General features: G+C 51.0%; 1 protein-coding gene and 1 long non-coding RNA gene across 2 annotated transcripts in view; both read left to right on the forward strand.

Moving 5' to 3' along the window:
* LOC139767395 (uncharacterized) overlaps positions 1-7208 on the forward strand; it is a 743720-nt gene extending 736512 nt beyond the window's left edge. The window contains exons 10-11 of the mRNA XM_071696732.1: positions 6073-6327; positions 6499-7208. The gene's annotated coding sequence lies outside the window, so the exon portion shown is untranslated. The remainder of the gene's footprint in view (positions 1-6072; positions 6328-6498) is intronic.
* Positions 7209-8706: 1498 nt separating this feature from the next.
* The window catches only part of LOC139767401 (uncharacterized), a 188369-nt gene continuing 169597 nt past the window's right edge, over positions 8707-27478 (forward strand). The window contains exons 1-2 of the long non-coding RNA XR_011717120.1: positions 8707-8848; positions 10808-10961. This is a non-coding gene — a long non-coding RNA (uncharacterized lncRNA). The remainder of the gene's footprint in view (positions 8849-10807; positions 10962-27478) is intronic.

Raw genomic sequence — 27478 nt, forward strand, 5'->3', positions numbered from 1 at the left:
GTCGAATTAAAGTTTTACTTGAGGAAATTTCCTCTGGCTAACACTTGTGCGTGCTACATGGGTCATCAAAGAAAAGCTGCACGTTGGTGACTTTACTCTGGCTTCGCCAGACAATTTCATTTTGCTGTTGAGGGCAACACAGGTAATCAAAGTAAAGCCTTACTCTTGAGTTTATGCTGAACAATGCCAAACGATATTTGGCAGTTCTATCGAGCTCCACAGGTCATCAAAATAAGCTTCACTTTGGGAATTATATATTTTTGGTACATGACTGGCGATTATATTTAGCTTTTAGGGAGTGATATGAGCTTAAGGTATTAGTCGGTAGGTTATGTGTTAGGGAGCGAGTTGCCGTAGTCCCCCAAGGAGAGAGCCACTGCAGGGGGTGGTGGTGGCTGACACCCTACTGTCAGGGAGTGAATCGCCGGCATGTGTCGGGCTTCATTGTCAGTCTTGGAGTGCGCTGACGTCCTGTGTCAGCAGGAAACGGACCAACACGCGCCAGGCTGTGAGATGCTGACGTATGTCAGCTGGTGAGACATCATTGGAAAAAGCGGCTCTGATGGTACAGTCGTTCTTGTTTAACAGGGAAGGAATACCTTACGTTTCTCAGACAACAAGCCGTCGTAGTGCATTGTCGTACGTCAAGACGTATGTAAATATATATATATATAATACTCGTTAACAAGATGCCTTGATTAGGGCATTCAGGTGCCCCTGCTGCCTCGAACATCGTATGAAAAATTTATCGACCACAACAGTTCGCATACTTGTCTTGGAAATTCCCGTCGACAAAGGTTGTTTTGGGAAATACCACATTAAAAGCAGGACGAGCATATTGCTCATGTTTTAGTCTGGTCTGTTGACACACTTCTGTTGATGCTGTGTCCATTTATTATTACACGTTAGGGAAGTACTATAAATACATATGGGGTCATTGGAAACCATCGGCGAAATTCCATATTCTATGGTGAGTGTGGTAAATGGTGATATAGGTTGGTAGTCCTTGCTATGGCCGTCCTCGGATATATACTATCAATAATCGCGATAAAAATATATTTCCATCGTCGAGGACAAAATTTATTCTTAAGATCACATTTTGTCTCAGTCGTGGTTTACCGTAAAAAAACAAACAAGTAAAACATTGTTTAGAAATTGACTGACGTCAGAAGAGTCGGAATATATCATAAACGTGGACGACGTCTGAATCCGAATTGTTACATTGACTCTGACTTGGTCGGACTGACATTCAAAATATATACTTTATCATAGAGCAAAAGAAATTTTCCTACATAAACTTGTAGTAACACACGCATGTAGCACGAGTACATGGAATATTAGTAAGTGTATAGTCAAAAATGAATGTTACAAAACGATAAAAGGCCATGCAAGTCATTTCATTGGATTGAGACAACGCCTTGCCATACAATAAAGCCCCGCTTCTGCTTCGAGATGGCGGAGGAGCCATTCAGAAACCGAAGATTACTATGTTTCTGGTTCATACGTTCATTTCCTGGGTTGTTGTGGTGAGTGACAATATCGCGTTGAGGGTTCCGGGAAGTGTAGTGGTGGAGGAGACTTCGGGAGACTAGAGAAGAGGTAAGGTACTGGTCACTGAGATACTCGGGGTAAAACCCAATTTGCTGACACAAGTCTTGTGGTGGTGGAAAGGTGAGGATATGTGGCCACAGGTGTCAGGTCGCCGGCTTGGTAGCTGCCAGCTGGCTTCGTGCTCCCGGCTCGGAGTTGAATGATGTTTGCATAAACAAAGGTCTTATTTCTAGCCAGGTATGAGTAACATTTGGAGATTAATGGTTGTAACCAATGTAGAGTGAGTGGTGAACTAGAGTTAGGTGTACTTAGTATAATTAGAACAGCTAGAAAATGTAGAAAACCTATGAACTCTGTAGACAGACACTTCGTAGTATATTACTATTCACTCAGATGACAGCTTATGATTATTCATCCCGGAATGTGTAACCCGCCAATCACATTATTACAGTTAACATGGTTTTGGTAAATTGGCGGTTTAACTCATTTGAAAAACTTTTTTTTTTTCTTATGGATGTCCAACATACAAACAGTAACAGACCACCGGGTCCTTTTGAAGCTTCATGTTTCCAGGGAAAGAAATTAGAAATCTGTTGTAAGAGTTCGCTCCACTGCCAAATATCCCTTATACGTGGCCACTTCATGCGTTATCACAGCAGCAGACCACAAAAATAATGGTATATTTCCATTATGATCATATACTTCTGGGGATGTTAGGTAAGATTTTCATAGGCTGTGGTCGGCTTTGCGGGGAGCTACTGCACTGAGTCACAGTGAGGTAGGCTAGAATAAGTGGGTGAGTGGTGGCTTCTGTACTGGATCATGGTGACGTAGGGTAGCTTCGGTCAGCCGTGAAGCGGTGGCTAGTATACTGGACCACGGTGAGGTGGCCCAGAAATGGGCGATGAGAGTTGTGGCTACTTTACTGAGTTATGGTGAGGTAGGCTAGTGTCGGCTGGCCGGGGAGTGGCAGCTCATCTACTGGATCGCGGTGAGGTAGGCAAGGATCGGCTGGACAGGGAGCAGCAGCTTGTCTACTGGATTGCGTTGAGGTAGGCTAGGGTCGGCTGCCAGGGTGTGGCAGCTCGTCTACTGGATTATATTGAGGTAGTCTAGGGTCGGCTGGCCCGTGAGTGGCAGCTCATCTATTGGAATATATTGAGGTAGGCTAGGGTCGGCTGGCCAGGGAGCGGCAGCTTGTCTAATGGATCGCGGTGAGGTAGGCTAGGGTCGGCTGGCCAGGGAGCGGCAGCTTGTCGGCTGGGCAGGGAGTGGCAGCTCGTCTACTGGATCGCGGTGAGGTAGGCAAGGGTCGGCTGGCCAGGGAGCGGCAGCTTGTCTACTGGATCTCGGTGAGGTATGGTAAGGTCGGCTGGCCAGGGAGCGGCAGCTTGTCTACTAGATCGCGGTAAGGTAGGCTAGTGTCGGCTGGCCAGGGATCGGCAGCTTGTCTACTGGATCTCGGTGAGGTAGGCTAAGGGCAGCTGGCCAGGGAGCGGCAGCTTCTCTACTGGATCGCGGTGAGGTAGGTTAGGGTCGGCTGGCCAAGGAGTGGCAGCTCGTCTACTGGATCGCGTTGAGGTAGGCAAGGGTCGGCTGGCCAGGGAGCGGCAGCTTGTCTACTGGATCGCGGTGAGGTAGGCTAGGGTCGGCTGGCCAGGGAGCGCCAGCTTGTCTACTGGATCGCGGTGAGGTAGGCAAGGGTCGGCTGGCCGGGGAGTGGCAGCTCGTCTACTGGATTATATTGAGGTAGGCTAGAGTCGGCTGGCCAGGGAGTGGCAGCTTGTCTCCTTGATTGCGTTGAGGTAGCCTAGGGTCGGCTGCCAGGTAGTGGCAGCTCGTCTACTGGATTATATTGAGGTAGGCTGGGGTCGGCTGGCCAGTGAGTGGCAGCTCATCTATTGGAATATATTGAGGTAGGCTAGGGTCGGCTGGCCAGGGAGCGGCAGCTTATCTAATGGATCGCGGTGAGGTAGGTAAGGGTCGCCTGGCCAGGGAGCGGCAGCTTGTCGGCTGGGCAGGGAGTGGCAGCTCGTCTACTGGATCGAGTTGAGGTGAGCAAGGGTCGGCTGGCCAGGGAGCGGCAGCTTGTCTACTGGATTTCGGTGAGGTATGGTAAGGTCGGCTGGCCAGGGAGCGGCAGCTTGTCTACTAGATCGCGGTAAGGTAGGCTAGGGTCGGCTGGCCAGGGAGCGGCAGCTTGTCTACTGGATCTCGGTGAGGTAGGCTAAGGTCAGCTGGCCAGGGAGCGGCAGCTTGTCTGCTGGATCGCGGTGAGGTAGGCTAGGGTCGGCTGGCCAGGGAGTGGCAGGTCGTCTAATGGATCGCGTTGAGGTAGGCAAGGGTCGCCTGGCCAGGGAGCGGCAGCTTGTCTACTGGATCGCGGTGAGGTAGGCTAGGGTCGGCTTGCCAGGGAGCGGCAGCTCGTCTACTGGATCGAGTTGAGGTAGGCAAGGGTCGGCTGACCAGGGAGCGGCAGCTTGTCTACTGGATCTCGGTGAGGTATGGTAAGGTCGGCTGGCCAGGGAGCGGCAGCTTGTCTACTAGATCGCGGTACGGTAGGCTAGGGTCGGCTGGCCAGGGATCGGCAGCTTGTCTACTGGATCTCGGTGAGGTAGGCTAAGGTCAGCTGGCCAGGGAGCGGCAGCTTCTCTACTGGATCGCGGTGAGGTAGGCTAGGGTCGGCTGGCCAGGGAGTGGCAGCTCGTCTACTGGATCGCGTTGAGGTAGGCAAGGGTCGGCTGGCCAGGGAGCGGCAGCTTGTCTACTGGATATCGCTGCAGAAGGTTTTTTCATCACAAAAGATGACGTTCTCCCAAAACTGATGTGGCTTGTCCGCATACTCCAACGCATATTCCACCCTGCTCTCCATGTTTGCCTCACTTAACACAGGTTTTGTTGCTGGTATGCGACCACGTAGCCCATCAGAGTGATGTCTGTTTCGGACAGTTTGAGTGGTGCACTGCAGACCAAGAGTATCCCGAATGTTGCTAGCGGGCGTGAAGGGGCAGCAGCAATGACAGCTGCTATGGCCTAGGGAAAGGATGACATATTGCAAATATAACATGTGATGTGGTTGTTTACATAACATCAAGTGGTCCAGTATACCTATATATGCAACATCATTACCTGATCATCTTCCGGGTTTGTGCAACGTGGGCGCCCACGCCGATGCCTGTTGTCTGTGTTGCCCAACTCTGCCTGTCGGCGAATCCATCGTGCTACGGTTGACCGGTGAATACCAAGACGTTTCCTAATTTCAGAGTCGCTGTAGCCCTCATTATGAGGCTGTAGAATAGCTTCACGTGTCTCTTGTGAGGTCTCCATGGTAAAATTAGATATGCCACAAAAACAACCTTTCGACATCGGCTCGCAGTGAACTATACCCGCGCTGTTTCATTGTTTCAAAAATATATCGCATGTCTCATTACATTTCCTGCATGGACACGAAATGGCGGTGTAAGATAACCTTTATGGACTGCCACGAACCCAGATGTGCTATAGAATAATACAATATCAATAGTAAAACATCTTCCCAAATTACACCTATACAATATGAAGCTATTGTGTTTACCTCGCATCACATTGAGGTATGCTGCAGCTACCACATACGGGGGTTGCCGCATATAGCTGTGTGTGTCTCACAGCTATATTACACACACCAATTCAAAAGTAGGAGTTCGTACTGCCTTGTATGATGTAATTTTATTGTTAATGATATAATGCCGCTCTTGTGGCACGCAACTTCCATGGGTCTAGCATAGGACTCTGGAAACCTGTGGCTTCCAGGCACGTATACCAACCCTACCGGCATGGTACAACAGGTAATTCAGTGATCATTACAGACGTCTTCAGACCCCCTCTGCGCGATAGTTTTTTTTGTTGTGCGTACGCTAGGGTCGGCTGGCCAGGGAGCGGCAGCTTGTCTACTGGATCACTGAGGTAGGCTAGGGTCGGCTGGCCAGGGAGCGGCAGCTTGTCTACTGGATCGCACTGAGGTATGTTAGGGTCGGCTGGCCAGGGAGCGGCAGCTTGTCTACTGGATCGCGCGATAAGGTAGGCTAAGGTGAACCGGAGTGACGAGAGGCTGGTGCTCAGAGGTCGCATGATCACTCTCCTTGATAATGTTTTGTCCATACGGGTGGTGGAGAGCAGTAACCTTAACAACTTAATGGAAGTTATGAGTGTCTGTGAAAAGGAGTGGGGGAAATGGCAGCAATAATGAAGGCTGCATAGAGAATGAGGTCCCTGCATCAGAGTTTATTAGCAGCCAAATACTTCGGGTGACTATATTTGAGTATGGCTAAACCTTGATAACAATGAAGTAGGCAATATATCTGGAAATATTATCATCATTACTGTAACCACAATTTCATACTAAAGATATTATGTAGATTATGTAAAAGTTGTGAAATTAGGCTTATAACTATCTAAACTTGATAATTGAAATTGAAATGTTCAATTTAGGCAACTGATTGTATCCATTCCCTGTGAACATGGTTGTGTTTTATTGTTTGGCAGAGAGAACAGGAGCTGCAAAGGTGACCTCCCTCCAGCGAACGTGATGGGCATAAGACGTCTCCCCGTTGAGCGACAGGCGAATATTGCACGACAAAGGAACACACCACAGAACTCCAGCGAGGAATGAACTCCTGAGGGAACAGCACACATCCCGAGCGAAACTCAGATTCTTGTCTGAAGCAGTGTTCACGGAGGTGATGTGTGTGTCTCCAACTCTCATGGCAAGGTTCACTGCTGGAGGAGGAACTGTACCAGGCAGGAAGTTAATGATTTGTTGCTGTTCAAAAATTTAGAACGTCGTATTTATGGTAATAAAAAATTCACGCGGACACCCAAATGTTAATCATATACTGTTTATACAACACAAATGATATAAATCCTGCCGAACCAGTACAATAAACGTTAAAATCATACAATGTTCCACAGGCACAAATGACCGAGCCAACATGAGCGAGGAGGCCCGTACATGTCACTTTACCTACTACATCTAGAGGAAAGTGACATTACATGGCCTGGGTGACGTTTTCCACATTGGAGGTCGCTTTACCGCAACCACTGTCGCAGTAACTGCTGAAGGAACGTTTCTTGCCGTCTCTGCAGGCGAGGGGTTTACCTCTCCCTGCCGGGCATGTCATTTCTATTAGCGACATGTTCCCCGTCCACACTGCTCGTGTTGTTGAACGCTGGTCCCTAGGAACAAGACACCCTACAGATCCTGGACTAGGCCAGCAAAGGAGTGGACCTGATTGTCATTGAACATATTTGGGCAGAAATGGCGTACACCTGGCCACCAGGAGACGAGAAGTGTAGCCATCAACTACTGAACCACGTCCACGCCCTTCGGGAACTCTGCAGGCTGGACAGGGTATTGAATTGTACCTAAAAGTTGGGTTTTGTTTATCTCTGGAAATTGATAAGTTTATTATTGCTTAGTATACATTAGTGTCAATAATAAGCAGAGGACAATGTGTACTTATACGATATGTAGAGGAAAATATGTGTATGTGATTTATTCACGTTATGGAGGGTTGTTCTTGCCCAGTTGTGAATTAAATGGCAGCCACCAACATTTTTGTTTGTCTCTCCAGCTGTATGAATTTATGATCGAGTGATAACGATTACAATAAGATATTTGATCTTTTGTTTGATTTTATGTCTATTGTTTTTAAGCTGTATTAAAGGCAGAGCCTTCCACCAACACATAGCAACGCACCAGTGTGATACGATCGAAGAGTCGTCAGTAAAGAGAAAGAAATCAATGATTTGAGTATCGGCCACTTTTACTGCTGACGAATGATGGAGTGTATCCATGTCCTGCTTACGAGAAGGACAAATTCATAGTGATAGGAGTATCCAAGTGAATATCATAATGGGGAAATCGTGTGGCATAATTGTAACCTATTTCCATGATATCAGCAGTGTTCAGTTAAGTATACACCTTGCTGCTCAGATACTAAACCGTACTACAGCAGCACTTGGTTCAGTGGTTTGCATTAGCCACTTGCAGCCTTCTCCTACCTTCAGCTTGATAGATATTACACCCTTTCTAACTGAAATGTCTGAGGTACATTTTAATGGTTAGGATGATGAATGAGGATGAATGTCACTAGACCATCGTAGAAGTTGATGGTATAGAGATAAGTTCTACTTTCATCCACAGAGGATAATGATACTATGTATAGTTGTATACATGTACCACAGATATCTATAGATAATCATTGCTCTTACCGTACCAAAAACACAAAAGTTATACGAAAGGATTGGAAGGAAATATTGGAAGCAAATTGGAAGCAAATATTATACGAAAGAATTGGAAGCAAATAATGTTGAAACAGTGATTATAAGAGGGATACTGTGTGCCAATGTTTAAGAAATTTTGCTGAGATGAAATGTAGATACAATGATAGATCTATGTGCTCCCAACAGTGAGAAGCATACAAATTCTCAGTGGAATAAGGGTAATAACAGAAAAGAAATACAGAATCTTGAACATTTTTCAGAGATACAAAAGAATATTTTATAGGAAGTATACAAAGATGACTAAATACTTTACTACATCTCTTATTATATAAACAGTATCTATTTCTCATACAAGAAGTTTTCCATAAGTTTTCAGCAATTGAAAATATGCATGTACATACAGTCTATCATAAGGTGAGAACAAAATGTGTTCTGATATATACTAATCAATACTGTTTTGCACTAAATGAATATCACACGATCAATTGTTTCCTTTTATCACAATATTTAAGAATGAGGTGAAATGTAAGAGTATTAGGGAAATCTAAATTACAATAAATTACCAGTACAAATTCAAGAAAGGAAAACGAAAAAAGAAAATTATGTTCTTGAGCCATGAAGAAAATTCTGTGTCATTTAACAAAACGTCAAGTTTATATTAAGTTTTCCCCATTGCTAAAGCAAAACATAACATTTATACCACATAAAAGTAGAACAAAGGACTTTATTCCTTGCAGAAATTATGGCAGATTTGAGTAGCTTACAATTACCTTTAGGTTCCCGTTTTCTTTGGTAGTTAAGGTGTATATTTCCCGTTTTCTAATAGTTCTTAATCGACCTCCAGATGGCGTTACTGCCAGCATCACAAAAATCAGTATGTCAAAGTCTTTAAGTTGCGCTTATTTGTATGTGTTTATCGCTGAGCTCGGCCGCCATTTGCAGTCTTATTTGTATCGTCTCCCAAGACGGACGTGTTCTTACGCTCTGTATTTAAAGTCTGTGTTGCCTGCTGTCGTAGCGTCTACTCGTCTTTTCGGTAAGTCAGACTTTGCTTACCACTATGGCAATGTTTCTGTGCATTTTTCCTTGACAAGTGGGGCTTCCATGAGCTTTTATTCCGCGTATCAATACGTAGGAAGGATTACACAGCTACTAGCTAGGATGCCATTTTGGGTTCGTTTAGAATGCCATGATCAACTCTCTACTTTCAGCCTTTCTCTCTTCACTGCTTTCTTCTGATTATTTACATATATCTAAATTTGATGTATGTTTACGAGTGTTAATTATATGTGAAGTGCTGCTTCCGGTAGCCTTGTACGTTCGTGTTTTAACTGTAGTCTTTATATAGGTGTTTTTCACTCGGTGCAGTGTTTATAAAGAAAGTGATTTTTAAAAATTAATGCAATATTTTGCTATTTGTCCGTATGCTCAGGGCTGGGATCAGGATAAACATACAGAGAAACGCCAGTCAGGCAAGCCACCACTGCTCCCTAGCTGTGGTAGCCATAACTACATGCGCAGTGACATTGCGCAGGGCAATGTGCAGTCGTAGTTGTTCCGACCACAGTCTCGTACCAGCTACTGATCTGTACGGAGCTGTTGCCGGTCTTTCAGAGCTAGGTTGTAGCTATTCCTCCCTGTGTTGTCGCCACCCTTGCTTAGTTTTGTAAGTTTTTTGAAAGTTATTGTTCATCAATATCTTTTATAAGGTTGTTCTATGCAAAATCGATCTTTCATTGACGGTTGTCCGCAAGAGAACTCCGCTTGGCCTTTGTGCGACCGGCTCCGCCTTGAAACTTTTCTGCATAAAACAATTGCCCGATCTTTCTTTTTTCGGGATAGTTAGTTTTTTTTCCACTATCTGGGGTGGTTTGGCATTCCAGATTTTGAGGTTAGGCCCCTTTAGGATAGGACATAGGTAAGCATCACTGCCCCCGTAGGGGTAGGTAACGGACGCTTCCATAAAAAAGAAAGAAACGCTGATTTTGTGTTGACCCATACGACCAGAGCAACGACTCTTGCTTCCCTCAGTCTCTTCCTAATCAGAAACGTCATTGATGGTTGGTTTGGACATGTTGAAACGATTAGGAAACTGGTTAGTGGTGATTTGATAAGTCGATGAAACAGGTAGCGGAGCTACTTAAGTTGACGAAGTTCCATATTCATGACGTGGTCTCGATACCCGTTGCCATGAATTCATGCAGGGGAGTCATCTACTGAACTGATGTCATGGATATGTCAGAGGACGACATTGTGAAGGAACTAGCAAACGACGACGTTATCGCTGCCTGGCTCATCACCAAAGTTGATTGCTCCATGAAAAAGAGGATTTATTTATAGCCAGGTTAATGAGTCATGGGAGACCATTGGCTGTAACCACTGGTGAATGACTGGTCAACTATAGGTGAACATGGTGGAAGTGTGGCCAACTCTGTAGTTCCTACTGCAAGAAAGATGTAGAGTAAAGTAATTCGTCTGGAATTTTGGTTTATGTTACGATTCTTTCAGGCAACAGCTTTTGATTGCTCACAGCCTTTTGGAACGTCTGACCCCTCCAAATAGGTTATTACAGTTATATGGTTGTTTGCCTTAATTAGCAGTAGAGATCAACATGGGAATAATGACTACCTACCTTTTGTATTTGCAGTATACAAAGAATAAGAGACCAGCTTTTGAAGCTCCTTTTACTGGTAAATGATGACATACAATTGCATCTTGTTTACCCTAACGTTTCACAGATCAAGAATTGTAAGGATAACATTGCTAGCGAGAGGCTTTTGTCCTTGCAGTTGCCACCAATTTGAAGCATATATTTAAAGATGGATGATAATAGATTAAACTATAATGTACCCATGATTTCAGATCTATCATGACCCACACACAAACATTGGTAGCTGTTACATATAATATTTCTTAATTTAACTTAATATCAATAGAAAAATATGCCTTAATGTGTTCAAGCTGAAAGGAAAATTAAGACACCGTTCATTTCCAGAATTCCAGTCAAACAACGGGTTGGATATGATGACACTCCGACCACCGTCGAGGACCACCCTCAGTCGCCTGCTGACGTCGCAAGAGAGAGGGAGGAAGCCGTCATGAGAGCAATCAAGTGTCTTGCCTCAAGGAGGGTGGTACCTCCTCCACGTGTAAGTTTGATAGTGGGGTAAACCTTCGTCGAGTCAAGGAGGGTGGTACCTCCTCCACGTGTAAGTTTGATAGTGGGGTAAACCTTCGTCGAGTCAAGGAGGGTGGTACCTCCACGTATGAGTTTGATAGGGGGTAAATCTTCATCGAGTCGAGGAGAGTGGTACCTCCTTCACGTGTGAGTTTGATTAGGGGTAAACCTTCGTCGAGTCAAGGAGAGTGGTACCTCCTTCACGTGTGAGTTTGATTAGGGGTAAACCTTAGTCGAGTCAAGGAGGGTGGTACCTCCTTCACGTGTACGTTTGATAGGGGGTAAACCTTCGTCGAGTCAAGTAGGGTGGTACCTCCTTCACCTGTACGTTTGATAGGGGGTAAACCTTCGTCGAGTCAAGTAGGGTGGTACCTCCTTCACGTGTAAGTTTCATAGGGGGATAAACCTTCGTCGAGTCGAGGCGTCAACCACCGACATAAATGATTGACATGACGGTATGTGGCAGACTGGGACCCTCCCTGTGACTTGTGTCACGATTGGGAGCATTTGGTTCCTCAGGGAGCGCTATACTCTCATGGTATTGTTAGCCGGGAGACCATGATCTTGTGTCGGAGAGTGAGTTGCCGTAGCACCCTAGGGAGGGAGGGAGAGAGAGAGACATCAAACCCGGCGCGATGCAGTAAGACTGTTGCGTGTTAGCGAATGACTCGCTCGTTATGTGTCATGCGTCTTCGTCTGTCTTGGAGTGATCCGCCGCCGTGTATCAGGATGGGACGTGCCAATGCGCCAGGATATGAGGTGCAGACGCATGTCAGTTGGTGAGATCGTCATTTGAAATTGAACGGCTTTGATTTTAGAGGACGAGTCGGGCGTTGTTGTTTGTCATTGTTAAGGGGGGGGGGGGAGAGAACCTTTCGTCGTGTGCCAGAGAACAACTGACCGCCGTGGTAAACTATCGTACATCAGGGCATGAGCCCACGACGTGTGGTCGAATCGAAGCCGCTGACTTCCGTCAAGGAGTAAGTAGCGTTCCTCCACCATCAGATAGGAAGCCACCCTTGTGTACCAGGGAGTTAGTGGGAACAGTTTGTCCTAGAGTGAGGTGCCAGCATGTGCTAGAGAAAGAGCCAGAGAATCTGTCAGTGTGAGCAGCCATTCTTTGCCACGGGAGTTTGTTAGGAAGTGAGCAGCGGTTTTGTTTTGTCGCCACTGTAGTAGTTTGAGGTAGGAAGCCAGCCTTCTGCATCAGGGAGTTAGTCATGTATTGTTTCATGGTGTGAATTACCCACGTATGTTAGACAAAACCACCGACATCTTTTTGCCTCTAAGGCGTGTGTGTCAGGCAGGAAGTAATCGTAACGGAGTTAGGCCATGTAGTGTATCTGGGAGTGAGCTACCGATGTGTATCAGAGACGATGCCACCGACGTCTATCAGGGAGTGAGCAGTGTTTTTAGTGTGTCAGGTAAGAAGCCATACCGTTGCGTGTCAGAGAGAGAGGATCGAATTTGGTTTGCCATGAAGTGAGCTACCGACACACGTGTGTTAGAGACGAAGCTTATCGATGACTGTTGGAAAGTAGGCAAAGTTTTTGAGTTCGTCGAAGTAACGTGTGTTCAAGTAAGCTACCGACGTGTATCACAAACTGAGCCACCGACGCCTGTCGAGAGTGAGTAACGCTTTCTTTTCACATTTGTAGTGTGTAAGGCAGGAAGCCGCAATGTATGTATAAACGAATTAGTCGAAGTAGATTGTCGAGGAATGAACCAACGACGCCACACTAAAGCGTCCCTTTAGGGCATTTGTTATAGCTAATGCCAGACGACTATTTTCCACTTGCATGGTTTATGGGTCGTCAAAGTAAAGCTTTACATTCAGTCTTTTATTTTGGCTAACGGTAGACGGTTTTATATAGGTTTTGTGGGACACATATGTGAGTCGTCGAATTAAAGTTTTACTTGAGGAAATTTCCTCTGGCTAACACTTGTGCATGTTACATGGGTCATCAAAGAAAAGCTGCACGTTGGTGACTTTACTCTGGCTTCGCAAGACAATTTCATTTTGCTGTTGAGGGCAACACAGGTAATCAAAGTAAAGCCTTACTTAGTTTATGCTGAACAATGCCAAACGATATTTGGCAGTTCTATCGAGCTCCACAGGTCATCAAAATAAGCTTCACTTTGGGAATTATATATTTTTGGTACATGACTGGCGATTATATTTAGCTTTTAGGGAGTGATATGAGCTTAAGGTATTAGTCGGTAGGTTATGTGTTAGGGAGCGAGTTGCCGTAGTCCCCCAAGGAGAGAGCCACTGCAGGGGGTGGTGGTAGCTGACACCCTACTGTCAGGGAGTGAATCGCCGGCATGTGTCGGGCTTCATTGTCAGTCTTGGAGTGCGCTGACGTCCTGTGTCAGCAAAACACGGACCAACACGCGCCAGGCTGTGATATGCTGACGTATGTCAGCTGGTGAGACATCATTGGAAAAAGCAGCTCTGATGGTACAGTCGTTCTTGTTTAACAGGGAGGGAATACCTTACGTTTCTCAGAGAACAAGCCGTTGTAGTGCACTGTCGTACGTCAAGACGTACGTACATATATATATATATATATACTCTCGTTAACAAGATGCCTTGATTAGGGCATTCAGGTGCCCCTGCTGCCTCGGACATCGTATGAAAAATGAGTCGACCACAACAGTTCACATACTTGTCTTGGAAATTCCCGTCGACAAAGGTTGTTTTGGGAAATACCACATTAAAAGCAGGCCGAGCATATTGCTCATGTTTTAGTCCGGTCTGTTGACACACTTCTGTTGATGCTGTGTCCATTTATTATTACACGTTAGGGAAGTACTATAAATACATATGGGGTCATTGTAAACCATCGGCGAAATTCCATTTTCTATGTTGAGTGTGGTAAATGGTGATATAGGTTGGTAGTCCTGGCTATGGCCGTCCTCGGAGATGTACTATTTATAATCGCGATAAAAATATATTTCCATCGTCGAGAACAAAATATATTCTTAAGATCACATTTTGTCTCAGTCGTGGTTTATCGTAAGCAGACAAACAAGTAAAACATTGTTTAGAAATTTATTCTTAAGATCACATCTTGTCTCAGTCGTGGTTTATCGTAAAAAGACAAACAAGTAAAAAATTGTTTAGAAATTGACTGACGTCAGAAGAGTCGGAATATATTATAAACGTGGACGACGTCTGAATCCGAATTGTTACATTGACTCTGACTTGGACGGACTGACATTAGAATATATACTTTATTATAGAGCAAAAGAAATTTTCCTACATAAACGTTTAGTAACACACGCATGTAGCACGAGTACATGGAATATTAGTAAGTGTATAGTCAAAAATGAATGTTATAAAACGATAAAAGGCCATGCAAGTCTTTTCATTGGATTGAGACAACGTCTTGCCATACAATTAAGCCCCGCTTCTGCTTCGAGATGGCGGAGGAGCGCGGTCATTTCGAAACCGAAGATTACTATGTTTCTGGTTCATCATACGTTCATTTCCTGGGTTGTTGTGGTGAGTGACAGTATCGCGTTGAGGGTTCCGGTAAGTGCAGTGGTGGAGGAGGCTTCAGGGGACTAGAGAAGAGGTAAGGTATTGGTCACTGAGGGTTCCGGTAAGTGTAGTGGTGGAGGAGAGACTTCAGGAGACTGGAGAAGAGGTAAGGTACTGGTCATTGAGATACTCGGGGTAAAACCCAATTTGCTGACACAAGTCTTGGTGAAAATGTGAGGATATGTGGCCACAGGTGTCAGGTCGCCGGCTCGGTAGCTGACAGCTGGCTTCGTGCTCACGGCTCGGAGTTGAATGATGTTTGCATAAATAAAGGTCTTACTTCTAACCAGGTATGAGTACCATTTGGAGATTAATGGTTGTAACCAATGTAGAGTGAGTGGTGAACTAGAGTTAGGTGTACTTAGTATAATTAGCACAGCTAGAAAATGTAGAAAACCTATGAACTCTGTAGACAGACACTTCGAAGTATATTACTATTCACTCAGATGACAGCTTGTGATTATTCATCCAGGAATGTGTAACCCGCTATTCACATTATCAAAGTTAACATGGTTCTGGTAAATTGGCGGTTTAGCTCATTTGAAAAACTTTTTTTTTCTTTTGGATGTCCAACATTCAAACAGTAACAGACCACCAGGTCGTTTTGAAGCTTCATGTTTCCAGGGAAAGAAATTAGAAATCTGCTGTAAGAGTTCGCCCCACTGCCAAATATCCCTTATACGTTGCCACTTCATGCGTTATCACACCAGCAGACCACAAAAATAATGGTACCTTCTATCTGTTTCTTTGCCTTTGGATGGTTCTATGGCCCTGTAAGTGCCTTTGGCGGCCAAAGTGGATTTGAATTAAACTTTCAATTTCTTTTCTTAATTTTTATATGCCACCAAGGCACTCTATTGGACTTTGGCATTCCCAAAGGGTCTTTTAAGTAAACTTTTATTTTCTGTCTATGCCCCTGCAATTGCCTTTGGCGCCGTCAAAGGGTATTTGAATTAAACCTTTAATTTCTCCATATATTTTTGGATGCCTCCACGCTACTCTATTGGCCTTTGGCACCCCGAAAGGGGCATCAAAGTAAACTTTTCATTTATCTGTTTGCCTTTGGATGCCTCTATCCCCCTTTAATTGCCTTTCCCGCCGCAAAAGTGGATTTGAATTAAACCTTAATTTCTCTCTTTATTTTTGGATGCCGCCATGCCACTCTATTGGACTTTGGCACACCCAAAGGGTCTTTTAAGTAAACCTTCAATTTGTCTCTTTCCCTTTCGATGCCGCTATTCACCTGTAATGGTGTTCAGTGCCGCCAAAGGGGATATAAATAAAACCTTCAATTTCCGTGTATATTTTTGGACGACTCCACGCCACTCTGTTGGCCGCTTTGGGTAGTATGTAGTGCAAATCGAACGTTACACCAATGGTATGCAAGTCATTTTGCCTGGATTGAGACAACGCTTATGTTCATAACGATGTTCGGAACCGTGACTAGTGACTACGTTGTTGGCTCCTGCGTCTTTATTTGTTCGGTTGTGGTGGAGAGTTACGGTTGTGCGGTCCAGCAAGACACATGGTGGAGCCGTCACCCAGGGAACTACAGAGGTACGGCGCTGGTCACTGAGCAACTCAGGTGAGTGAGACTAGTGAGGGTTAGAAGGTTAGAAGGAGTGGCCACTGGCGACTGTCAACCTGATCTTTAGCTTTCAGACGACTAGTAGGTAGCTGCCAGCCAAGCTATATAGCTGTCAGCCAGCTAGGTAGCTCCTACCCAGCTTTTAGCTAAACTATGCTGCTGTCAACCAGCTAGGTAGCTCTTTGCTAGCTGTCAGCCAAGCTATGTAGCTCTCAGCCAGCTAGGTAGCTCCTACATAGCTGTCTGTCAGGCTTGGTAGCTCCCAGCTTGCTAGGTAACTCCCAGCTAGCTTCTTGTTCTCGGCTAGGAGATGCTTGATATTTCTATAAACAAAAGGTTGTACTTGTAGCCAGGTTTGTGTGTCCAATTTGTAATGGTTGTAACCAGTTGTTGAATGATTGATGAACTGTATTCATTTAGGTGTCCTGGGATCGCGTTGAGGTAGGTTATGGTCGGCTGGTCGGGGAGTGGCAGCTTGTCTACTGGATCGGGCTGTGGTAGGCTAGGGTCGGCTGGCCGGGGAGTGGCAGCTTGTCTTATGGATCGCGTTGAGGTAGGCTAGAGTCGGCTGGCCGGGAAGCGGCAGCTCGTCTACTGGATCGCGTTGAGGTAGGCTAGTGTTGGCTGGCCGGGGAGTGGCAGCTCGTGTACTGGATCGCGTTGAGGTAGGCTAGGGTCTGCTGGCCATGGAGTGGCAGCTCGCCTACTGGATCGCGTTGAGGTAGGATAGGGTCGTCTGGTCGGGGAGTGGCAGCTTGTCCACTGGATCGCGTTGAGGAAGGATAGGGTCGGCTGGCCGGAAGTGGCAGCTCGTCTACTGGATTGCGTTGAGGTAGGATAGGGTCGGCTGGCCAGGGAGCGGCAGCTTCTCTACTGGATCGCAATGAGGTAGGATAGGTTCGGGTGGCCGGGGAGCGGCAGCCTCTCTACTGGATCGCATTGAGGTAGGCTAGGGTCGGCTGGCCGGGGTGTGGCAGCTTGTCTACTGGATCGCGTTGAGGTGGGCTAGGGTCGGATGGCCAGGGAGCGGCAGCTTGTCTACTGGATCGCAATGAGGTAGGATAGGTTCGGGTGGCCGGGGAGCGGCAGCCTCTCTACTGGATCGCATTGAGGTAGGCTAGGGTCGGCTGGCCGGGGAGTGGCAGCTTGTCTACAGGATCGTGTTGAGGTAGGATAGTGTCGGCTGACTGGGTAGTGGCAGCTTGTCTGCTGGATCGCTTCGAGGCAGGATAGGGTCGGCTGGCCGGGGAGTGGCAGCTTTTTTACTTGATCGCGTTGAGGTACGATAGGGTCGGTTGGCTGGTGAGTGGCAGATCGTCTACTGGATCGCGTTGAGGTAGGCTAGGGTCGGCTGGCCGGGGAGCGGCAGCTTGTATACTGGATCGCGTTGAGGTAGGATAGTGTCGCCTGGCCGGGGAGTGGCAGCTTGTCTAATGGATTGCGTTGAGGTAGGCTAGGGAGCGGCAGCATGTCTACTGGATCGCGTTGAGGTAGGATAGTGTCGGCTGGCCAGGGAGCGGCAGCTTCTCTACTGGATCGCACTGAGGTAGGCTAGGGACGGCTGGCCGGGGAGTGGCAGCTGGTCTACTGGATCGCGTTAAGGTAGGCTAGGGTCTGCTGGCCGGGGAGTGGCGGCTCGTCTAATGGGTCACTTTGAGGTAGGATAGGGATCTACTGGCCGGGGAGTGGCAGCTCGTCTATTGGATCACATTGAGGTAGGATAGGATCGACTGGCCAGGAGGCGGCAGCTTGTCTACTGGATCACGTTGAGGTAGGATGGGGTCGGCTGGCTGAAGAGTGGCAGCTTGTCTACTGGATCGCGTTGAGGTAGGCTAGGGAGCGGCAGTATGTCTACTGGATCGCATTGAGGTAGGATATGGTCGGCTGGCTAGGGAGCGGCAGTTTCTCTAATGTATCGCACTAAGGTAGGCTAGGGCCGCTGGCCAGGGAGTGGCAGCTTCTCTACCGGATCGCGTTGAGGTAGGATAGGGTCGGCTGGCCGATGGGTGGCAGCTTGTCTAATGGATCGCGTTGAGGTAGGCTAGGGTCGGCTGGCCGGGGAGTGGCAGCTCGTCTACTGGATCACGTTGATGTAGGATAGGGTCGGCTAGCCGGGGATTGGCGGCTCGTCTGCTGGATCGCGTTGAGGTAGGCTAGTGTTGGCTGGCCGGGGAGTGGCAGCTTGTCTACTGGATCGCGTTGAGGCAGGATAGGGTCTGCTGGCCGGGGAGTTGTAGCTTGTCTACTGGATCGCGTTCAGGTAGGCTAGGGTCGGCTGGCTTGTGAGTGGCAGCTTGTCTACTGCATCGCGTTGAGGTAGGATAGGGTCGGCTGGCCAGGGAGTGGCAGCTTGTCTACTGGATCGCTTTGATATAGGCTAGGAAGCGGCAGAATGTCTACTGGATCCCATTAAGGTAGGATACGGTCGGCTGGCCGGGGAGTGGCAGCTGGTCTACTGGATCGCACTGAGGTAGGCTAGGGTCGGCTGGCCGGGGTGTAACAGCTCGTCTACTGGATCGCGTTAAGGTAGGATAGGGTCGGCTGGCCGGGGAGTGGCAGCTCGTCTACTGCATCACGTTGAGGTAGGATAGGGTCGGCTGGCCAGGGGGCGGCAGCTTGTCTACTGGATCACGTTGAGGTAGGATGGGGTCGGCTGGCCGGAGAGTGGAAGCTTGTCTACTGGATCGCGTTGAGGAAGGCTAGGGAGCGGCAGCATGTCTACTGGATCGCATTGAGGTAGGATAATGTCGGCTGGCTAGGGAGCGGCAGCTTCTCTAATGTATCGCACTGAGGTAGGCTAGGGTCGGCTGGCCGGGGAGTGGCACCTTCTCTACTGGATCGCGTTGAGGAAGGATAGTGTCGGCTGGCCGGGGAGTGGCAGCTTGTCTAATGAATCGCGTTGAGGTAGGCTAGGGTCGGTTGGCCGGGGAGTGGCAGCTCGTCTACTGGATCACGTTGAGGTAGGATAGGGTCGGCTAGCCGGGGAGTGGCGGCTCGTTTGCTGGATCGCGTTGAGGTAGGCTAGTGTTGGCTGGCCTGGGAGTGGCAGCTCGTCTACTGGATCGCGTTGAGGTGGGTTAGGGTCGGCTGGCCGTGGAGCGGCATCTTGTCTACTGGATCGCGTTGAGGTAGGATAGGGTCGGCTGGGCGGTTAGTGGCAGCTTGTCTACTGAATTGCGTTGAGGTATGCTAGGGAGCGGCAGCATGTCTACTGAATCGCATTGAGGTAGGATAGGGTCGGCTGGCCAGGTAGGAGCAGCTTCTCTACTGGATCGCACTGAGGTAGGCTTGGGTCGGCTGGCCGGGGAGTGGCAGCTGGTCTACTTGATAGCACTGAGGTAGGCTAGGGTCGGCTGGTCGAGGAGTGGCAGCTCGTCTACTGGATCGCGTTAAGGTAGGATAGGGTCGGCTGGTCGGGGAGTGGCGGCTCGTCTACTGGATCACGTTGAGGTAGGATAGGGGTCTACTGGCCGGGGAGTAGCAGCTCGTCTACTGGATCACATTGAGGTAGGATAGGGTCGGATGGCCAGGGTGTGGCAGCTTGTCTACTGGATCACGTTGAGGTAGGATGGGGTCGGCTGGCCGGAGAGTGGCAGCTTGTCTACTGGATCGCCATGAGGTAGGCTAGGGTCGGCTGGCCGGGGAGTGGCAGCTTCTCTACTGGATCGCGTTGAGGTAGGATTGGGTCGACTGGACGGGGAGTGGCAGCTTGTCTAATGGATCACGTTGAGGTAGGCTAGAGTCGGCTGGCCGGGGAGTAGCAGCTCGTCTACTGGATCACGTTGAGGTAGGATAGGGTCGGCTAGCCGGGGAGTGGCAGCTCGTCTGCTGGATCGCGTTGAGGTAGGCTAGTCTCGGCTGGCCGGCGAGTGGCAGCTCATCTACTGGATCGCGTTGAGGTAGGATAGGGTCGGCTGACCGGGGAGTGGCAGCTTGTCTACTGGATCGCGTTGAGGTAGGTTAGGGTCGGCTGGCCATAGATTGGCAGCTCGTCTACTTGATCGCATTGAGGTAGGACAGGGTCGGCTGTCTAGGGAGCGGCAGCAAGTCTACTGGATCGTACTGAGGTAGGATAGGGTCGGCTATCCAGGGAGCGGCAGCTTCTCTACTGGATCGCACTAAGGTAGGCTAGGGTCGGCTGGCCAGGGTGCCGCAGCATCTCTACTGGATCGCAATGAGGTAGGATAGTGTCGGGTGGCCAGGGAGCGGCAGCTTCTCTACTGGATCGCATTGAGGTAGGCTAGGGTCGGCTGGCCAGGGAGTGGTAGCTTGTCTACTGGATCGCGTTGAGGTGGGCTAGGGTCGGCTGGCCGGGGAGTGGCAGCTTGTCTACAGGATCGTGTTGAGGTAAGATACTGTCGGCTGGCTGGAGAGTGGCAGCTTGCCTGCTGGATCGCGTCGAGGCAGGATAGTGTCGGCTGGCCATGGAGTGGGAGCTTTTCTACTTGATCGCGTTGAGGTAGGATAGGGTCTCTTGGCTGGGGAGTGGCAGATCGTCTACTGGTTCGCGTTGAGGTGGGCTGGGGTCGGCTGGCCGGGGAGCGGCAGCTTGAATACTGGATCGCGTTGAGGTAGGATAGTGTCGGCTGGCCGGGGAGTGGCAGCTTGTCTACTGGATTGCGTTGAGGTAGGCTAGGGAGCGGCAGCATGTCTACTGGATCGCATTGAGGTAGGAAAGGGTCGGCTGGCCAGGGTGCGGCAGCTTCTCTACTGGATCGCACTGAGGTAGGCTAGGGTCGGCTGGCCGGGGAGTGGCAGCTGGTCTATTGGATCGCACTGAGGTAGGATAGGGTCGGCTGGCCGGGGAGTGGCAGCTCGTCTACTGGATCGCGTTAAGGTAGGCTAGGGTCGGCTGGCCGGGGAGTGGCGGCTCGTCTACTGAATCACGTTGAGGTAGGATAGGGATCTACTGGCCGGCGAGTGGCAGCTCGTCTACTGGATCACGTTTAGGTAGGATAGGGTCGGCTGGCCAGGAGGCGGCAGCTTGTCTACTGGATCGCACGGAGGTAGGCTAGGGTCGGCTGACCGGGGAGTGGCAGCTCGTCTACTGGATCGTGTTGTTGTAGGATAGGGTCGGCTGGCCATAGAGTGGCAGCTTGTCTTCTGGATCGCGTTGAGGTAGGTTAGAGTCGGCTAGCCTGGTAGCGGCAGCTCGTCTACTGGATCGCGTTGAGGTAATCTAGTGTTGGCTCCCCGGGGAGTGGCAGCTCGTCTACTGGATCGCGTTGAGGTAGGATAGGGTCGGTTGGCCGGGGAGTGGCAGCTCGTGTACTGGGTCGCTTTGAGGTAGGCTAGGGTCTGCTGGCCATGGAGTGGCAGCTCGCCTATTGGATCGCGGTGAGGTAGGATAGGGTCGGCTGTCTAGGGAGTGGCAGCTCGTTCACTGGATCGCGTTGAGGTAGGCTATGGTCGTCTGGTCGGGGAGTGCCAGCTTGTCTACTGGATCGCGTTAAGGAAGGATAGGGTCGGCTGGCCGGAAGTGGCAGCTCGTGTACTGGATCGCGTTGAGGTAGGCTAGGGTCGGTTGGCCAGGGAGCGACAGCTTCTCTATCGGATCGCATTGAGGTAGGCTAGGATCGGCTGGCCAGGAGTGGCAGCTTGTCTACTGGATCGCGTTGAGGTGGGCTAGGGTCAGCTGTCCAGGGAACGGCAGCTTGTCTATTGGATCGCACTGAGGTGGGCTAGTGTCGGCTGGCCTGGGAGTAGCAGCTCGTCCAATAGATCGCGTTGAGGTAGGCTATAGTTGGCTGGCCGGGGAGTGGCAGCTTGTCTACAGGATCGTGTTGAGGTAGGATAGTGTCGGCTGGCTGGGGAGTGGCATCTTGTCTGCTGGATCGCGTCGAGGCAGGATAGGGTCGGCTGGCCGGGGAGTGGCAGCTCTTCTACTTTATCGCGTTGATGTATGATAGGGTCTCTTGGCTGGGGAGTGGCAGATCGTCTACTGGATCGCACTGAGATGGGCTAGGGTCGGCTGGCCGGGGAGCGGCAGCTTGTCTATTGGATTGCGTTGAGGTAGGATAGTGTCGGCTGGCCGGGGAGTGGCAGATTGTCTACTGGATTATTTTGAGGTAGGCTAGGGAGCGGCAACATGTCTACTGGATCGCGTCGAGGCATGATAGAGTCGGCTGGCCATGGAGTGGGGGCTTTTCTACTTTATCGCGTTGAGGTAGGATAGGGTCTCTTGGCTGGGGAATGGCAGATCGTCTACTGGATCGCGTTGAGGTGGGCTAGGGTCCGCTGGCCGGGGAGCGGCAGCTTGTCTACTGGATCGCGTTGAGGTAGGATAGTGTCGGCTGGCCGGGGAGTGGCAGCTTGTCTACTGGATTGCGTTCAGATAGGCTAGGGAGCGGCAGTATGTCTTCTGGATCGCATTGAGGTAGGATAGGGTCGGCTGGCTAGCGAGCTTCAGCTTCTCTACTGGATCGCACTGAGGTAGGCTAGGGTCGGCTGGCCGGGGAGTGGCAGCTCGTCTACTGGATCTGGTTGTGGTAGGATAGGGTCGGCTGCCCATAGAGTGGCAGCTTGTCTTCTGGATCGCGTTGAGGTAGGCTAGAGTCGGCTGGCCGGGGAGCGGCAGCTCGTCTATTCGATCGCGTTGAGGTAATCTAGTGTTGGCTGGCCGGGGAGTGGCAGCTCGTCTACTGGATCGCCTTGAGGTAGGATAGGGTCGGTTGGCCGGGGAGTGGCAGCTCGTGTACTGGATCGCTTTGAGGTAGGCTAGGGTCTGCTGGCATGGAGTGGCAGCTCGCCTTCTGGATCGCGTTGAGGTAGGATAGGGTCGGCTGGCCGGGGAGTGGCAGCTTGTCTAATGAATCGCGTTGAGGTAGGCTAGGGTCGGCTGGCCGGGGAGTGGCAGCTCGTCTACTGGATCACGTTGAGGTAGGATAGGGTCGGCTAGCCGGGGAGTGGCGGCTCGTTTGCTGGATCGCGTTGAGGTAGGCTAGTGTTGGCTGGCCTGGGAGTGGCAGCTCGTCTACTGGATCGCGTTGAGGTGGGTTAGGGTCGGCTGGCCGTGGAGCGGCATCTTGTCTACTGGATCGCGTTGAGGTAGGATAGGGTCGGCTGGCCGGTTAGTGGCAGTTTGTCTAATGAATTGCGTTGAGGTATGCTAGGGAGCGGCAGCATGTCTACTGAATCGCATTGAGGTAGGATAGGGTCGGCTGGCCAGGTAGGAGCAGCTTCTCTACTGGATCGCACTGAGGTAGGCTTGGGTCGGCTGGCCGGGGAGTGGCAGCTGGTCTACTTGATCGCACTGAGGTAGGCTAGGGTCGGCTGGTCGAGGAGTGGCAGCTCGTCTACTGGATCGCGTTAAGGTAGGCTAGGGTCGGCTGGTCGGGGAGTGGCGGCTCGTCTACTGGATCACGTTGAGGTAGGATAGGGGTCTACTGGCCAGGGAGTAGCAGCTCGTCTACTGGATCACATTGAGGTAGGATAGGGTCGGATGGCCAGGGTGCGGCAGCTTGTCTACTGGATCACGTTGAGGTAGGATGGGGTCGGCTGGCCGGAGAGTGGCAGCTTGTCTACTGGATCGCCATGAGGTAGGCTAGGGTCGGCTGGCCGGGGAGTGGCAGCTTCTCTACTGGATCGCGTTGAGGTAGGATTGGGTCGACTGGCCGGGGAGTGGCAGCTTGTCTAATGGATCACGTTGAGGTAGGCTAGAGTCGGCTGGCCGGGGAGTAGCAGCTCGTCTACTGGATCACGTTGAGGTAGGATAGGGTCGGCTAGCCGGGGAGTGGCAGCTCGTCTGCTGGATCGCGTTGAGGTAGGCTAGTCTCGGCTGGCCGGCGAGTGGCAGCTCATCTACTGGATCGCGTTGAGGTAGGATAGGGTCGGCTGACCGGGGAGTTGCAGCTTGTCTACTGGATCGCGTTGAGGTAGGTTAGGGTCGGCTGGCCATGGATTGGCAGCTCGTCTACTTGATCGCATTGAGGTAGGACAGGGTCGGCTGTCTAGGGAGCGGCAGCATTTCTACTGGATCGTACTGAGGTAGGATAGGGTCGGCTATCCAGGGAGCGGCAGCTTCTCTACTGGATCGCACTAAGGTAGGCTAGGGTCGGCTGGCCAGGGTGCCGCAGCATCTCTACTGGATCGCAATGAGGTAGGATAGTGTCGGGTGGCCAGGGAGCGGCAGCTTCTCTACTGGATCGCATTGAGGTAGGCTAGGGTCGGCTGGCCGGGGAGTGGCAGCTTGTCTACTGGATCGCGTTGAGGTGGGCTAGGGTCGGCTGGCCGGGGAGTGGCAGCTTGTCTACTGGATCACGTTGAGGTAGGATGGGTCGGCTGGCCGGGGAATGGCAGCTTGTCTACTGGATTGCCTTAAGGTAGGCTAGGGTCGGCTGACCGGGGAGTGGCAGCTCGTGTACTGGATCGCGTTGTTGTAGGATAGGGTTGGCTGGCCGGGGAGTGGCAGCTCGTCTACTGGATCACGTTGAGGTAGGATAGGGTCGGCTAGCCGGGGAGTGGCGGCTCGTCTGCTGGATCGCGTTAAGGTAGGCTAGTGTTGGCTGGCCGGGAGTGGCAGTTCGTCTACTGGATCACGTTGAGGTAGGATAGAGTCGGCTGGCCAGGGATCGGCAGCTTGTCTGCTGGATCACGTTGAGGTAGAATGGGGACGGCTGGCCGGAGAGTGGCAGCTTGTCTACTGGATCGCGTTGAGATAGGCTAGGGTCAGCTGGCCGGAGATTGGCAGCTTCTCTACTGGATCCCGTTGAGGTAGGATAGGGTCGGCTGGCCAGGGAGTGGCAGCTTGTCTAATGAATCACGTTGAGGTAGGCTAGTGTTGGCTGGCCGGGAGTGGCAGCTCGTCTACTGGATCGCGTTGAGGTATGATAGGGTCGGCTAACCGGGGAGTAGCAGCTCGTCTACTGGATCGGGTTGAGGTAGGCTAGGGTCGGCTGGCCATGGAGTGGCAGCTCGTCCACTGGATCGCGTTGAGGTAGCAAAGGGTCGGCTGTCTAGTGAGCTGCAGCATGTGTACTGGATCGCACTGAGGTAGGATAGGGTCAGCTGCCCAGGGAGCGGCAGCTTCTCTACTGTATCGCACTAAGTTAGGCTGAGTCGGCTGGCCAGGGTGCCGCAGCTTGTCTACTGGATCGCACTGAGGTAGGCTGTGGTCGGCAGGCCAGGGAGGGGCAGGTTCTCTACTGGATCGCACTGAGGTAGGTTAGGGTCGGCTGGCCAGGGTGCCGCAGCTTGTCTATTGCATCGAACTGAGGTAGGCTAGTGTTGGCTGGCCGGGGAGTGCCGGCTCCTCTGCTGGATCGCGTTGACGTAGGCTAGTGGTGGCTGGCCGGGGAGTGGCAGATCGTCTACTGCATCGCGTTGAGGTAGGATAGGGTCGGCTGACCGGGGAGTGGCAGCTCGTTTACTGGATGGCGTTGAGGTAGGATAGTGTCGGCTGTCTAGGGAGCGGCAGCTCGTTTACTGGATCTCGTTGAGGTAGGATAGGGTCGTCTGGTCTGGGACTGGCAGCTTGTATACTGGATCGCGTTGACTAAGGATAGGGTCGGCTGGCCGGAAGTAGCAGCTTGTCTACTGGATCGCGTTGAGGTAGGCTAGGGTCAGCTGGCCAGGGAGCGGCAGCTTGTCTACTGGATCGCACTGAGGTAGGCTAGTGTTGGCTGGCCAGGGAGCGGCAGCTTCTCTAATGGATCGCACTGAGGTAGGCTAGGATCGGCTGGCCAGGGTGCGGCAGCTTTTTTACTGGATCGCACTAAGATAGGCTAGGGTCGGAAGGCCAGGGAGCGGCAGCTTGTGTACTGGATTGCACTGAGGTAGGCTAGTGTTGGCTGGCCAGGGAGCGGCAGCTTCTCTACTGGATCGCACTGAAGTAGGCTAGGGTCGGCTGCCCAGGGAGCGGCACCTTCTCTACTGGATTGCACTGAGGTCGGCTAGGGTCGGCTGGCCAGGGAGCGGCAGCTTGTCTACTGGATCGAACTGAGGTGTGATGGGGTCGGCTAGCCAGGGAGCGGTAGCTTGTCTATTGCATCGAACTGATGTAGGCTAGGGTTGCCTGGCCAGGGTGCGTCATCTTGTCTACTGGACCGCGTTGAGGTATGATAGGGTCAGCTGGCAGGGGAGTGGCAGATCGTCTACTGGATCGCGTTGAGGTAGGATAGGGCCGGCTTGTCGGGGAGTGGCAGCTTGTCTACTGGATCGCGTTGAGGTAGGCAAGGGTCGGTTAGCCATGGAGTGGCAGCTCGTCTACTGGATCGCGTTGAGGTAGGAAAGGGTCGGCTGTCTAGGGAGTGGCAGCTAGTCCACTGGATCGCGTTGAGGTGGGCTAGGGATGGCTGGCCAGGGAGCGGCAGCTTGTCTACTGGATCGCGTTGAGGTAGGCTAGGGTCGGCGTTCCGGTGAGCGGCAACTCGTCTACTGGATCGCGTTGAGGTAGGCTAGGGTCGTCTGGCAGGGAATTGGCAGCTCTTATACTGGATCGCGTTGAATAAGGCTATGGTCGCCTGGGCAGGGAGTGGCAGCTCGTCTACTGGATCGCTTTGAGGTAGGCTATAGTCGGCTGGCCGTTGTGTGGCGGCTCTTCTGCTGGATCACGTAGAGGTATATTAGGTTCGGCTGGCCGGGGAGTGGCGGCTTGTCTGCTGGATCGCGTTGAGGTAGGCTAGGGTCGGCTGGCCGGGGAGTGGCAGCTTTTCTACTAGGTAGCGTTGAGGTAGGATAGGGTCGGCTGCTGGGGAGTGGCAGCTTGTCTAATGGATCGCCCTGCGGTAGGATTAGGTCAGCTGGCCGGTGAGTGGCAGGTTATCTACTGGATCCCTTTCAGGTAGGCTAGGGTCGGCTGGCCGGGGAGTGGCAGATCGTCTACTGGACCGCGTTGAGGTAGGCTAGGGTCGTCTAGTCAGGGAGTGGCAGCTTGTCTACTGGATCGCGTTGAGGTAGGATAGGGTCGGTTTTTCGGGGAGTGGCAGCTCGTCTACTGGATTGCATTGAGGTAGGATAGGGTCGGCTGGTCGGAGAGTGGCAGCTCGTCTACTGGATCGCGTTGAGGTAGGGTACGGTCGGTTGGCCAGGGAGTGGCAGCTTGTCTTTTGGATCGCTTTCAGGTAGGCTAGGGTCGGCTGGCCGGGGAGCGGCAGCTCGTCTACTGTATCGCGTTGACGTAGGCTAGGGTCGGCTGGCCGAGGAGTGGCAGCTCGTCTACTAGATCGCGTTTAGGTAGGATAGGGTCGGCTGGCCGGGGAGTGGTAGCTTGTCTACTGGATCGCACTGAGGTAGGCTAGTGTCTGATGGCCAGAGAGCGGCAGCTTCTGTACTGGATCGCACTGAGGTGGGCTAGGGTCGGCTGGTCAAGGAGTGCCAGCTTTTCTACTGGATCGCACTGAGATAGGCTATGGTT

Source organism: Panulirus ornatus, chromosome 61 (genome assembly GCF_036320965.1).
Source record: "Panulirus ornatus isolate Po-2019 chromosome 61, ASM3632096v1, whole genome shotgun sequence".
Taxonomy (NCBI): domain Eukaryota; kingdom Metazoa; phylum Arthropoda; class Malacostraca; order Decapoda; family Palinuridae; genus Panulirus; species Panulirus ornatus.